The sequence below is a fragment of the Eschscholzia californica genome, unplaced genomic scaffold, assembly GCF_041429995.1.
Source record: "Eschscholzia californica isolate CP2 unplaced genomic scaffold, dmEscCali1.0.p SCAF_4, whole genome shotgun sequence".
Taxonomy (NCBI): Eukaryota; Viridiplantae; Streptophyta; class Magnoliopsida; order Ranunculales; family Papaveraceae; genus Eschscholzia; species Eschscholzia californica.
Window position 1 is genome coordinate 33,732,448 of NW_028238461.1, and position 13,971 is coordinate 33,746,418.

At 39.0% G+C, this 13,971-nt stretch overlaps 1 pseudogene across 1 annotated transcript; it reads right to left on the reverse strand.

Moving 5' to 3' along the window:
- Positions 1–374: 374 nt before the first annotated feature.
- LOC147544234 (5'-adenylylsulfate reductase-like 5) lies at positions 375–13,044 on the reverse strand (annotated as a pseudogene). Its single transcript, XR_015223547.1, has 6 exons — positions 12,955–13,044; positions 9,670–9,687; positions 8,017–8,198; positions 7,801–7,925; positions 7,649–7,710; positions 375–720 (listed from the first exon to the last, which is right to left on the reverse strand). The product of XR_015223547.1 is annotated as a 5'-adenylylsulfate reductase-like 5 (transcript).
- Between the last annotated feature and the right edge of the window lie 927 nt (positions 13,045–13,971).

Sequence of the window (13,971 nt, forward strand, 5' to 3'; positions counted from 1 at the left end):
AGAATCCCAAAGCATGAAGAAAAATTGACACCGGGAAGGACAACAAAGATTTTTGTCCATCACAAGATAGTTCCTCCATGTTAATTAATATACAAAATATAGATGTCTGAAATTTACATATGATATCTTTCTACCCTCCTTTAGAACTCAGGAAAAAAAAGTATGTCAGCTCAAGTTATCAATCACCATTGATAATAAAATACAAGACACAAAGTGAAAAAAGGACAAAAGAGGTGTAAGAAGAGTAAATTTTAGAAGAAAGGTAAAGTTGCTACCTATCAATATCACAACACAAGTCTTCCATTGAATCAAACTTGACCAACTCCATTTGTAGTTCATTCCATTCGTAACAGAGTATAACAAGAATCATGAATCTAAAGTGGATGGCCTAGCCGAGATGACTCGCCCAAAGAAGCTGAAGCAAGAGAAGATGCCCAAACTTGAGCGCTTTTAGCTCCCTTTCGATCCTGTCTTCAACAGTCTAATTTTGCTCCAAACCCTCTTCACATCGATAACGTGGAGAACACGCTCCAAAAGTTGGCTTGTCTCTCCAAATATGGCCAAATTCGGGTGTGGAATGTAAGATATCCAGAAATCTTTTAGATGCGATAAAATACCAGGGAAGAAGTATAAAGATGCTCTTAAACATAGGAATAACATGGAGTATACTAGGTAGGGTTCCTTTTTCAGCATCTCCTTTGGAGAAGATGTAAACATGGGCTATGTTCATGCAAGGCCCATTCGCCAATTTTCATGAACAAGGCCCATTAGTATGTCCCATACAATAAGACCATGTATAAACTTATTGGTCTAAAGGTTTGTTGGGCTCATAAAACTCATTCATGTATTGAATCTATGGACACTAAATATGTGTTGACAACAAGGCCCATCTATAAGCATGAGGTGTATAGACTAATGAGGTGTGTTGTCTTGTCTTGTGTCTTGACACTTAATGGTCTAGTTGTTTGACACATAAGGGACACTTGTCTTGTGTCTTGACACCTAATGGTCTTGTGGCTTGACACATAAGGGACACTTGTCTTGTATCATGACACCTAATGACACCTAATGGACTTGTTGCTTGACACATAAGGGGACAGATGACACCCATGTAGTAACTTGTACAAACTCTATGATGGATTAGAGACTTGTATAAATAGAGATGGAGAATGAGATGGAAAGCTATGCTCTTGCTCATTAACTCAAGCTAGTATCTCCATCACTAGTGCTTGAAGAATAGAAGAGAAAAGAGTATACAAGTTCATCTTCTAGTAAGTGGAGAATTAAGGAGTTAATCTTATTCAAGAAAGGAGCTTATATTGGTTCAAGTAAGAAGTTATTTCTAATCTCTACAATGGAGAAAGGTATGTAATTATTTCATGTTAATAATTACCTAATGTTCATATTTCCATATTGATTTTGTGACAAACATGAGTCCCTAGATTCTTGTGTGTTCATGAGAAGATTTTTGAATTGCTAACTTGTCTCATGAACACTACTTATAGTATGTATAACATGTGGTATCAGAGCTATGGGTGTGGACTTCATGTTTGTTCAAAATCGTTTTGGCAAATTATAGAATTTTAATCTATGTTTAGTTGTCATATTGGAAATATATTTTTAGAAGCTATATGAGTTGATTTTGAAACTTAAAATCTTTTGTATTAAGGAACGCATGTAGCTTCATAAAAGTTCTTTTAATTGAGTTAAAAGTTATTAAAAACCACTAATGAATTTTGGTTTGATTTAAGAGAACCTTTCTTTATGTGTTTTATCGCCTTATGAATTTTCGATAAAAGCTAGCAAAAGGTTAATTTTATAACTTGTAAGAAGACAATATTAAAGTTCATTATGTTGGCTAATTAAAGTTTTGTTGTAGTCAAATAATTGAAGTATATGAAAATTGTCTTTTATAAAAGTTTTAAATGAAAATTTGACATAAGAATAAAAGTTTAACCATGATATGTATAATTAGTGAAAAGGTTGCCAAATTGACTTTTGAACTAATCTTACATATCTAAGAAGGTTAATTAATGTTCCAACTTATGTCGGATAATTTGCATTAAACGATTTCGATAACGTGTAATTTTTCCAAAGAAGAACTATAAGTTGATTGAATATTATTGTTAATGCTTTGTACCGTCTAATCAACTTGGTTCTTTTGCCCAAAGGTGATGAACCCTTTTGTGGTTAGACGATACACTAATGGACTCATTTATGTATGATATTTAAATGATGAATGGTATGGTATATATCTTAATTTAGACCCAAAGGATAAATTTTGATATAGTTAACTTGCTTATAGTATATTGTCTAAATGTTTGCAGTATCTGCGCCGATATCCTTACATTCGCAAGCTGCGTCTGTTCCCTTGCTTACTGGCTCAAATTTTTCAGAATGGAGCGAACATGTCAAGTTCACTTTAGGTGTTCTTGATATGGATCGAGCCCTTATGTCTGATAGACCTGCTACTCTAAATGTATCAAGTAGCACTGATGAGAAAAATTTGTTTGACGCTTGGGAAAAATCAAACAGACTAAGCATGATGTTTATGCGAATGACTATTGCAAGCAATATAAAGTCATCACTTCCTCAAACTGATAATGCTAAAGACTTCATTAATGCAGTTGAGGAGAGATTTCGTGCAGCCGATAAGTCTCTAGCTGGCACGCTAATGGCTCAACTCACTACCATAAAGTATGACGGTGTGAGAGGTATGCAAGAGCACTTAATTGAAATGACTAACATTGCGGCGAGACTTAATGGACTTGGTATGAATGTTGAGGAGCCTTTTCTTGTTCGTTTTATTATGAATTCCTTGCCTCCTCAGTATGGACCATTCCAGATGAATTACAATTCACTTAAGGAACAATGGAATGTGAATGAACTATCTAGTATGTTAGTTCAAGAGGAGACAAGGTTAAGACAACAAGAAAGTTTCTCTACTAATCTTGTTACTCAAGAAGTAAAAAGAAAGAATTGGAAGCCCAAGAAAGGTAAGAAAGTTGTCGCACCAAAGAACCATGAACCTGCTTTAGCTCCTCAGGTTCATATTAAGAAGAAGGAGTTCAGATGCCATTTTTGTAGAAAGATTGGACACTTTCAGGCAGATGGTCCAAAGCGTAAGGCTTGGTTCGAAAAGAAAGGTGAGCAGTTAGCTCTTGTATGTTTCGAATCAAATCTTGTTGAAATTCCTTCTAATACTTGGTGGCTCGACACGGGTGCTAATGTTCATGTTTCTAAAACGATGCAGGGCTTTGTTTCAAGCCGAAACCCAAGTCAGACTGAACGTTTCGTTTTTATGGCAAACCAGATTTCCTCTGAAGTTTTATCTGTTGGAACCTATCGTTTAAAACTTGATACTGGTTGTTTTTTGGATTTGTATAATACTCTTTTTGTTCCAACCGTATCTCGTAATCTAGTTTCTATGTTTCAACTAGATCTTTTGGGTTATAAACTGTCTTTAGGAGATCAACGTTTTGAATTGTATAAAAATAAATGTGTTATAGGTTCTGGCGTTTTATATGATAAACTTTATAAAATCAGTCTTGATAATCAGTTTGCTGAATCTATTTTAAGCCTGCATCCTAAGGTAAGTTTTGGAATTGAGCATAAAATAAATGAGAACTTTAGCAACTTGTGGCATAAAAGATTGGGGCATGTCTCCAAAGAAAGAATGATGAGATTAGTGAAGGATGGGATTTTGTCAAACCTAGACTTCACCGATTTCGGGATGTGTGTCGATTGTATAAAAGGAAAGACAACAACACACACCAAGAAAGGAGCCACAAGGAGCAGAGAACTTCTTGAGATCATCCATACTGATGTTTATGGACCTCTCTCCACTGCATGTATTGGTGGAGAGAAATATTTCATCACATTTATAGATGATTTTTCACGTTATGGGTATATCTATTTGTTACATGATAAATCTCAGGCAGTAGCGGTTGTTGAGATTTTTATCACTGAGGTTGAAAGACAATTAGATAAAAAGGTGAAAATCATCAGGTCAGACAGAGGTGGTGAATATTATGGAAGGTATGACGAATCGGGACAACATCCTGGTCCGTTTGCTAAACTCCTAGAAAAGCTTGGCATTTGTGCACAGTATACAATGCCAGGAACGCCTCAGCAGAACGGTGTTGCTGAAAGGCGTAATAGAACTCTAATGGATATGGTTAGGAGCATGATGAGCAACTCTACTTTACCCATTATGTTATGGGGTGAAGCTCTTAAAACTGCTGCATATGTCTTAAACCGAGTTCCTAATAAGTCAGTTCCTAAAACTCCTTTTGAGTTATGGACTGGTAGGAAACCCAGTTTAAGGCACTTTCGTGTTTGGGGTTGCGCAGCAGAAGCTAGAATCTATAACCCACAAGAAAAGAAATTGGACTCAAGAACTATCAGTGGGTTCTTTATTGGATACCCTGATAAATCCAAAGGGTATAGATTTTATTGTCCTAACCATACCACTAGAATTGTTGAAACTGGCAATGCAAGATTCCTTGAGAATCATGAGAATAGTGGGAGTATTGAACCACGAAATGTGGTTATTAAAGAAGTAAGGGTAACTGTTCCCATACCCTTACCTATTGACAATATTGTTGTTCCTCATGAAAACTATCCAACTGTTGATAGTGAACAACAATTGATGGACCCACAATCTCATGATCCAGTAGAGTTACGCAGATCTCAGAGAATAAAGAAGTCTGCGATCTCTTCTGATTATTTAGTATATCTTCAGGAATCTGAATATGACATTGGGACAAGTAAGGAAGATCCAGTTTCATTTTCACAAGCATTAAATATCAATAATTCTTCTAAATGGATTGATGCAATGAATGAAGAGTTGAAATCTATGAAACAGAACAAAGTCTGGGATCTGGTTCAATTGCCTGAAGGGTGTAAGAAAATCGGGCGTAAATGGGTCTTCAAGACCAAACTCGACTCTAAAGGCAAAGTTGAATGATATAAAGCCAGACTTGTTGCAAAAGGTTTCACTCAGAAAGAAGGCATTGATTATCATGATACATTTTCGCCTGTATCAAGAAAAGACTCATTTAGAATCATTATGGCTTTGGTGGCTCATTATGATCTAGAGCTTCACCAAATGGATGTGAAAACAGCTTTTCTAAATGGGAGTTTAGAGGAAGAGGTCTACATGGAGCAACCAGAAGGTTACTCAGAAATGAGTATGGAACATATGGTGTGTAAATTGAATAAATCAATATATGGACTTAAGCAAGCCTCCAGACAATGGTTCCTTAAGTTTAATGATACCATTGTGACCTTCGGATTTAAAGAAAACATTGTTGATCAATGTATATATCAGAAGGTCAGTGGGAGTAAGTTCATATTTTTGATTTTATATGTGGATGACATACTCCTAGCCACTAATGATCTTGGTTTACTGTATGAAACCAAGAAATTTCTCTCTAAGAACTTTGAAATGAAAGATATGAATGAGGCAAAATTTGTGATCGGAATCGAAATTTTTCGAGATCGAAAACAAGGTCTACTTTGTTTGTCTCAGAAGAGCTATATCGAAAAAGTTTTAGAGAGATTTGGCATGAAGGATTGTGCACCGACTGATACACCAATACAGAAAGGAGATAAGTTAAATCTCATGCAATGTCCTAAGAATGACTTGGAAAGAAAAGGAATGGAAAGTATTCCTTATGCTTCTGCAGTAGGAAGTCTTATGTATGCGCAAGTTTGTACCCGTCCAGACATTAGCTTCGCAGTAGGAATGCTTGGTCGTTACCAAAGTAACCCAGGGATGACTCACTGGAAAGCAGCAAAGAAGGTGATGCGGTACTTACAAGGAACGAAAGACTATAAGCTTACTTTCAGAAGAGAAGATAATCTGGAAGTAATAGGTTACTCAGACTCCGACTTTGCTGGATGTACTGATAGTAGAAAATCCACTTCTGGATATGTGTTCCTATTAGCTGGAGGAACGATATCATGGATAAGCATTAAGCAAAGTATTTATGCATCTTGCACAATGGAGGCTGAGTTTGTGGCCTGTTATGAAGCCACAATTCATGCTTTATGACTGCGGAATTTTATCTCAGGACTTGGACTTGTTGACTCTATTGCCAAGCCGCTGAGAATTTATTGTGATAATACTGCCGCAGTATACTTCTCTAAAAATGATAAGTATTCGAACTCACGAGGAAGCAAACACATTGAGCTCAAATATCTTATTGTAAAAGAGGAGGTTCGGAAACATACAGTAATTGTAGAACATATTAGTACCATGTGTATGGTAGCTGATCCACTAACTAAGGGTTTGGTATCTAAGACCTTTAAGGAACATGTTGCAACGATGGGTCTTAGTAATCCTTGTATCGTAGTGGATTGATATGTATGTAAGTTTCTACAAATACTAATTGAGATCTCATGAATGTTATGTTTCCAAATTCTTGTTTACTCATATGTGCATAATCGAAATGAGTGAAAGTGACAAGAATAGTCTTGATTAGACAGGAATAGTCTTAATCAGACATAGCTGAATTGAAACAAAACCACTTATGTACTTGGTTTTGTATCTAATCTCCAATGAATGGTAATGTCAGGAAGTTGCTAATGTCGTGGTACATGGAAGGAAATATGTCGCTTAAGACATGTAACCGCTATGACTCGCATTAGTAGCCTACCTGTTAATGAGATTGTGTTCACTAGATATGAATGGAGTTATTTTTTAAAATGCGCGCATATATGTTTTTTGAGCCTCAGCCTTAACCAATACATTTACTAAAAGTTTTAAATGATCTTTGAAACCCTAAAATTTTGTTTTCAATTGTATGGTCCAAGTGGGAGAATGTAAACATGGGCTATGTTCATGCAAGGCCCATTCGCCAATTTTCATGAACAAGGCTCATTAGTATGTCCCATACAATAAGACCATGTATAAACTTATTGGGCTAAAGGTTTGTTGGGCTCATAAAACTCATTCATGTATTGAATCTATGGACACTAAATATGTGTTGACAACAAGGCCCATCTATGAGCATGAGGTGTATAGACTAATGAGGTGTGTTGTCTTGTCTTGTGTCTTGACACTTAATGGTCTAGTTGTTTGACACATAAGGGACACTTGTCTTGTGTCTTGACACCTAATGGTCTTGTGGCTTGACACATAAGGGACACTTGTCTTGTATCATGACACCTAATGGACTTGTTGCTTGACACATAAGGGGACACATGATACCCATTTAGTAACTTGTACAAATTCTATGATGGATTAGAGACTTGTATAAATAGAGATGGAGAATGAGATGGAAAGCTATGCTCTTGCTCATTAACTCAAGCTAGTATCTCCATCACTAGTGCTTGAAGAATAGAAGAGAAAAGAGTATACAAGTTCATCTTCTAGTAAGTGGAGATTTAAGGAGTTAATCTTATTCAAGAAAGGATCTTATATTGGTTCAAGTAAGAAGTTATTTCTAATCTCTACAATGGAGAAAGGTATGTAATTATTTCATGTTAATAATTACCTAATGTTCATATTTCCATATTAATTTTGTGACAAACATGAGTCCATAGATTCTTGTGTGTTCATGAGAAGATTTTTGAATTGCTAACTTGTCTCATGAACACTACTTATAGTATGTATAACAGAAGATCCACTAAACAACGACACTTTCTCGGTACTTCCCAGACTCCTTGATTGATCGTCGGCAACATAGTCGATATTCTCGAGTCCTAATATGGAAATATTTAGAAAAAAATTCTCACTACAAGCAGTTTTGTAAGGAATTGCTGATCTATTTATCAATTAAATATCACACATACCTGTAACCCTCTTGTAGAACCGCATCAGTGAGTTGATATCTTTTGGGCCATAATATCCAACTTTTGTTGTTTGGTTAACCAACAATATTGAGGGCAAGCTATGGATCCCATACCTTGAAAATACACTGCAAAACACATAAGAAGCAAGTTAACAGAGATACATAATATAGTTGACCCATAAAGATAAATTGGTAAAACCGAAGTCAATAACTCTACCTTGGCATGGCTGAAGATTGTTCCACTGCCAAATGTTTGATTTGAGGGAACATGGAACTCATTGCATCAAATTTAGATCGTGCACCACTAGAAAATGGACACCAAGAAGCATAGAAGAGAACAGCAGTGTACATATTTCTATGACCAGATCTCAGAGCTATGTCAAGGGATTCTCCATCTACCTATCAAAGACAAAATCATAACATATCAAAACTCAACTCAAGTACTAAATATGACACCGTTTAGCTAAATTACAAAGTAGATGGTAGTTAGCTAGTGATTTTATACATTTACAGGCAATTGCTTGTCTGTGAAATTGTAACCAAGCATTAACATGTTGAAAAGGTAATAAATTTATATGGCTGTTTTGGGGCACCACCAGGCGCCTTTGGAAAATCAATGCCACAAAAATATTATAGAAGTCTTGGATTAAAGAGAAAGAGTGGGAGGGTGTTTGATTTTTTAGCACTTGTAAGTGCTACCACTTACTAAGTGATAATCACTTAGTAAGTGATTTTACTTGTAAGTGCTGTGACGTTTGTTTTCCATCATTTCTAAGTGTTTGATTTTTGTTTTTATATTAATTCTAAATGTCATAAACATGAGAAATTGTCTTTTTTGACCTTAAAGTATTTACATATTAGTATCTCATACTAATTTATTGTGCTCGCGAGTTTAGATACAAGAGAATTACGGTTTATGAATACGTTGTGTTGAAAATATTAACCTCAAATAATTATAAAGTATGAAGGAGAAAGAACTTGCGTTGCATCATTGAGTTTGGGTGGTTCCGTGACTAATGAAGGAAGAAATGTGAAAAAAATTTAAGAGAAAAACTTAGGTGAAGGATGAGTGAGAAGGAAAAGTGTCATCGCTAAAGTCATAGAAAGATTTTTATTACTTATCAATTGTTTAAGATTTTCTTTTGGGTTATAATCATATTGATAATTATTATACTCGGAGAAGGAGAAAAATGTCTTTTTTAGCACTTAGAAAGTAAGTGCAAAAAAATAAGCTCCAAGTTGGAGCTTACTTTTTTGCACTTACTTTGACCCCACTTGCAAGTGATATTCACTTATTAAGTGAAAAAACAAACGACCTAAAATTGCCGGCCCACACTTATTAAGTGAAAATCACTTAATAAGTGCAAAAATCAAACACCCTCTGGGTCTGGTTGAACGAGTGAGGCAAGAAAAACTTACTGATGGTGACTGTTGGCGCAATAATAACTATGACAATAAACCCTGCAACTAATCTACTGATCTGTTTGGTATGATGGGTTATAAGGGGTATATGAGAGGTGATTTGCAAATGACTTTTATTGAAAGAATATCATCCCAAATTCGCAGTTTTAAGTGTTTGGTCTGAGAACTAGTCTAACGAAGTAGTGGTCATGATGTAGGACAGAAATGGGAAGTTGGAAATAAGGAAGAAAATAGCTTGATTATATTATAGATATAAGAAATAACGCACTAGTATCACACCAGTACAAACTAGGAATCACTCCTAGAGCCCTTAGGCATCACACCTTTGGGGTATTTGCATCACACAAACACATAAAGCTTAACTAGCTGCTGGAATACTCTCTGTCTGACTCAAACAGCAGAATTACATGCCTTATATAGGCCTAAAACCCACCTTTGTCATCTTTACTTGTAGACTATTGAACTTCTAAACTCCTAGAGCACTAAAAGACATTATAAAGGACATTTAAGACATTAAAGAGACACTATAACACATTAAAGAGACACTAAAAGGCATTAAACATTGAACAAGGTGGAACCATTTTGGATTAGGCCCACATTATTCAAGATTCCAAGTGGGCCCTTCATCTAAGACATGCCAAATCAGAATTTGGGCCTTAGAATCTTTCTTTTGACGCCTCCGATACACCTTTTGTGGTTGTTGCTGCCATTCATCTCTATCAACTTTCCCTGGCTTGAGAAAACTCGACCCCGGCGAGTTAATTGCATGAAACTTCTCATAAAGGTCTTGGTCGAGTCTTTGAAACTCATCATCTCTAATCCAAGTACAATCCGAAAGTGGGTGTCCCCTCTGTATGGGCAAATATCCGCCCCACGAGGTGCCCGCAGAATTTATGAACAACCGCTTCGTAAGGATAAAATCCGCGAAGCTTGATAAGGAGGCCCGGTAACGGCCCAAGACGCTAGCATGATCACCAGATCCATACCCGCTTAACACTAAGCATATCTAACACGTGTCGCGCGATAACCACCTCCAAGTACTAAGCTATCGGACGGCTAGAAGGTTATCGCGCAATCCATAACCGCATTAATGGTGAATATTCCGTATCTTCCACTTGAAGATGGACGTTACCGGCCAGTAGCTTATCGCACACGCGGTAACATCCTGACCGTCCCCCAAGAGATTCGAATACTCATCTGACGGTCGATACGTCAGATCCCCTATCTCTTAACGTACTTCCATGAGTAATGTCACAGAATAATTACGTCGGTTACGAGCTGACCGTCATCAAGACGACCTTCCTCTACCACTATAAATACAAGAGGCTACAACCAGACCAGGGCATCCAATATTCGACAACAATACTCGAGTAACCTAATCCATTCTCTCTAATCACTTGCTCTCTCATAAGCGTCTCAAAGATCTTCTGATCCTCTCAAAGTCTCTGACTCATTGTCTTAGAAATTGGGAGATAGGGGTCTGATAGTCACAAATCAAACGACAACTAGCTAACCGTATCAACACCATACGACCACCACCTTGTTGCGTAAGAGCCATCTGGTCTGAAATATCTCCCTCCCAACGGTAAGGAGCTGACGGTAACACCCATCCAGCAGTAACTAGCTGGCTGTATCACCATCTTAATACCACCACCTCCTTATCGCATCATTCATCTAGCGATAATAGCTAGGCGTATCATCTTCATTCATCCTCACCGTTCGATCCACTTACGACCAGCACTCTATTGCGGATCCCTTTACGATCAGCACTCTATTGCGGATCCCTTTACGACCAGCACCTTATTGCAAGCCTCCTTTACGACCAGCGAGTTAACGACGATACTTCATTACCATCACCCTCTTAATCACCGTAAGTAAATCACTACCGTGGAGATCTGTTTCGACAACTTCACGAGCCGCGACACCTAAGCACTCCGACGACGGTTACCCTTCTATTGCCCACTTTGACTTTCTTATTTATATTTGATCGAGTATCTGACTTGACCGTCGGAGCCCCCTTAGGCCGGCACCATCCCGGTGTCCCAGAGGCTTCACGATCTCTTCTCTCTTTTTGTGTGCAGGTTCTTTTCGACACGTAGCCGGTCCCCGAAGCATCTGACCCGACCCGACAGGACTTTTGACTGTCGACCCGTTGACTGTCAGACTTTCCGACCCGTAGACATTTTACCATCTACGTGTGATGACAGGAACTGTCTCCAAGACACAACAAAGTAGCAAAAACAATAAGAGGTCAGACGTCAGAGTCGAAGTCCAAACCACCAGAAGAGTTCCGCACTTCGACAAGGGGGCATGAGGATACTATAAGAAGACTATGAAGAAACTGAAGAATAATACGGGTTAAGCAACCCTCTCCTGTCCAACAGGCAACTAAAATCACCAGGCACCTAAGTTGAATGACGAACACTTCTTCATTTGACAACAACGAGTTCCAGGCACCTAAGTTGAATGACGAACACTTCTTCATTTGACAACAACAAGTTCAATGTACTGTTCATCAAAATTAATTTAGAAGGAACAAAGTCCCGCACTTATCCCTCAAGCTCAATGTAATGTTCTTGAATCTAAGATATCATTTCCGATGTAAACAAAAATTTAGAAATAAAATCTCAAGTATTTATCCAGTAATTACTTGTGTTTAAACCTTATCAATATCGATGTCATGTCACTACAAGGGCATCTAATTACTTGTCTGGAGAGAAACAGTAGGTCGCTAGACGATCCCAAAACACAATAAAGTGTCGGTCGTATCACTTTTATAAGTGAAGATTGGTAACCCATCCACGACGGGACAACAAGTAGCTAGCCGTCACCTGAACACAGTAAGGTGTTGGCCGTATCCCGTATGTAAATTAGCATTTATAATCCATTCAAGTTGGGACAACAAGCAGCTGGCCGTCACCTGAACGCAGTAAGGTGCTGGCCGTATCCCGTGTATAACTTAGGATTCATAATCCATTCAAGTTGGGACGACAAGCTGCTAGCCATCACCTGAACACAGTAAGGTGTTGGCCGTATCCCGTGTATAACTTAGGATTCATAATCCATTCAAGTTGGGACAACAAGCTGCTAGCCGTCACCTAAACACAGCAAGGTGCTGGCCGTATCCCGTATATAACTTAGGATTCATAATCCATTCAAGTTGGGACGACAAGCTGCTAGCCGTCACCTGAACACAGTAAGGTGCTGACCGTATCACTTGTATAAATTAGGATTGGTAATCCATCCAAGATGAGACAATAAGTTACTGGTCAACACCTAAACGCAATAAGGCGCTAGTCGTCTTCCCTACATAAGCATAACCACTCAACTAAGAAGAAAAACAACAGGTACATAACCATAGCAATATATCCTTAAAAGAGGAGTCTCAAAGAAATCCAGTGGGTTCACTTGAACCGTTAAAATACAAATCCAGAAGTCTACCTGAACCAGGAGTCAACAACAACATATATCCGACGCATGTCGTTCAAACAAAAGGGCTGAGCGCCTGACGACACACGATGACGACTACATATAGTTCGTCAACAACAACATATATCCGACGTGTGTCGCCCAAACAAAAGGGCTGAACGCCTGACGACACACGACGACGACCAAATATGGTTCGTCACATAGAAAAGAAATCAACAACACACGTAGTATTTCTAAACAAGTCAAGTAAAGGAAAGCACTAATGAGGCGAACTACCTCCAGTCGCATCATCACCCCTCATCACCTCGTCCATATCTATCGTCATCTCTCCCTCCCGCTGCTCTGCTAGGAGCTCCTCGTGACGGACCCGCAAGGCCTCTATGTTATCATCCATATCCCATCCGTCAGGCCCATTCTCGCGGTACTCGACGAACAAGTCTGCACGAGTCCGTAACGTCGCGTCAGCTGCAATCTGATCCCTCTCACGGGGAAATTCATCAACCAGTTGTTGGTTGTACGCCGCTTCTCGCTCCAGCACAGTGTACCGCCCCCGAAGATCCTCCAACTCTCTCTCTCGGGCACGCATCCTGTCACCCTGCTCCTGAAAGGAAACCACCTGGCTGTCGTAGCGAGTCTGCAACCTGGAGAATGATCCCGTCAACTCCGCAACTCGGTCAACACTCTCGCTCAACTGACGACGGGAGGAGATCGATGCCATGAGAGCCTACCAAGACCCAAAACAAAGATGAGCATGTAAATATAACAAGAAATAGTTGCAACTTGAATAAGAGGCAAATACCTGATATTGGTGCGAAACACCATAGTCTGCACCCCCGCAGGGACCATAAGCAAGGAACTTCTGATGATCCTCAGAAGAGAGCAGCTGGTCCCCTCCAGTAGACAAAAAAGTGGAACCATCAAAAGGAGAAGCAGAAGGATGATGCCTCCACATAGAAACCCCACCAGAAGACCCCGATAGGGGTACCGCCGAGTAAACCGGCTCCGTAGCTGGGACCTCCTCGGTAATAGGAGCAGACGAAGAAGAATGCGGAAGAGAACTCGAACCGGGACCTGCCTTGGACCTCTTCCTCTGGCCACCCTTCCGGATGTCCGCATAAGCACCAGGGATGTAGCCGGAACCCACCATTTCTGACGACGAAAAAGACTCTGTACTCGCTGCGGGAGGTGAGAATAAGATCGGCGCACTAAACACCTCTTGGGAATGACGAAGCGCACTCTGTATCTCGACAGCCGCAGCAGGAGGAGGAACTTGACCAATCAAAGTTCTACCAGGGACGAAATCCCACAGAGGAGTACTCGA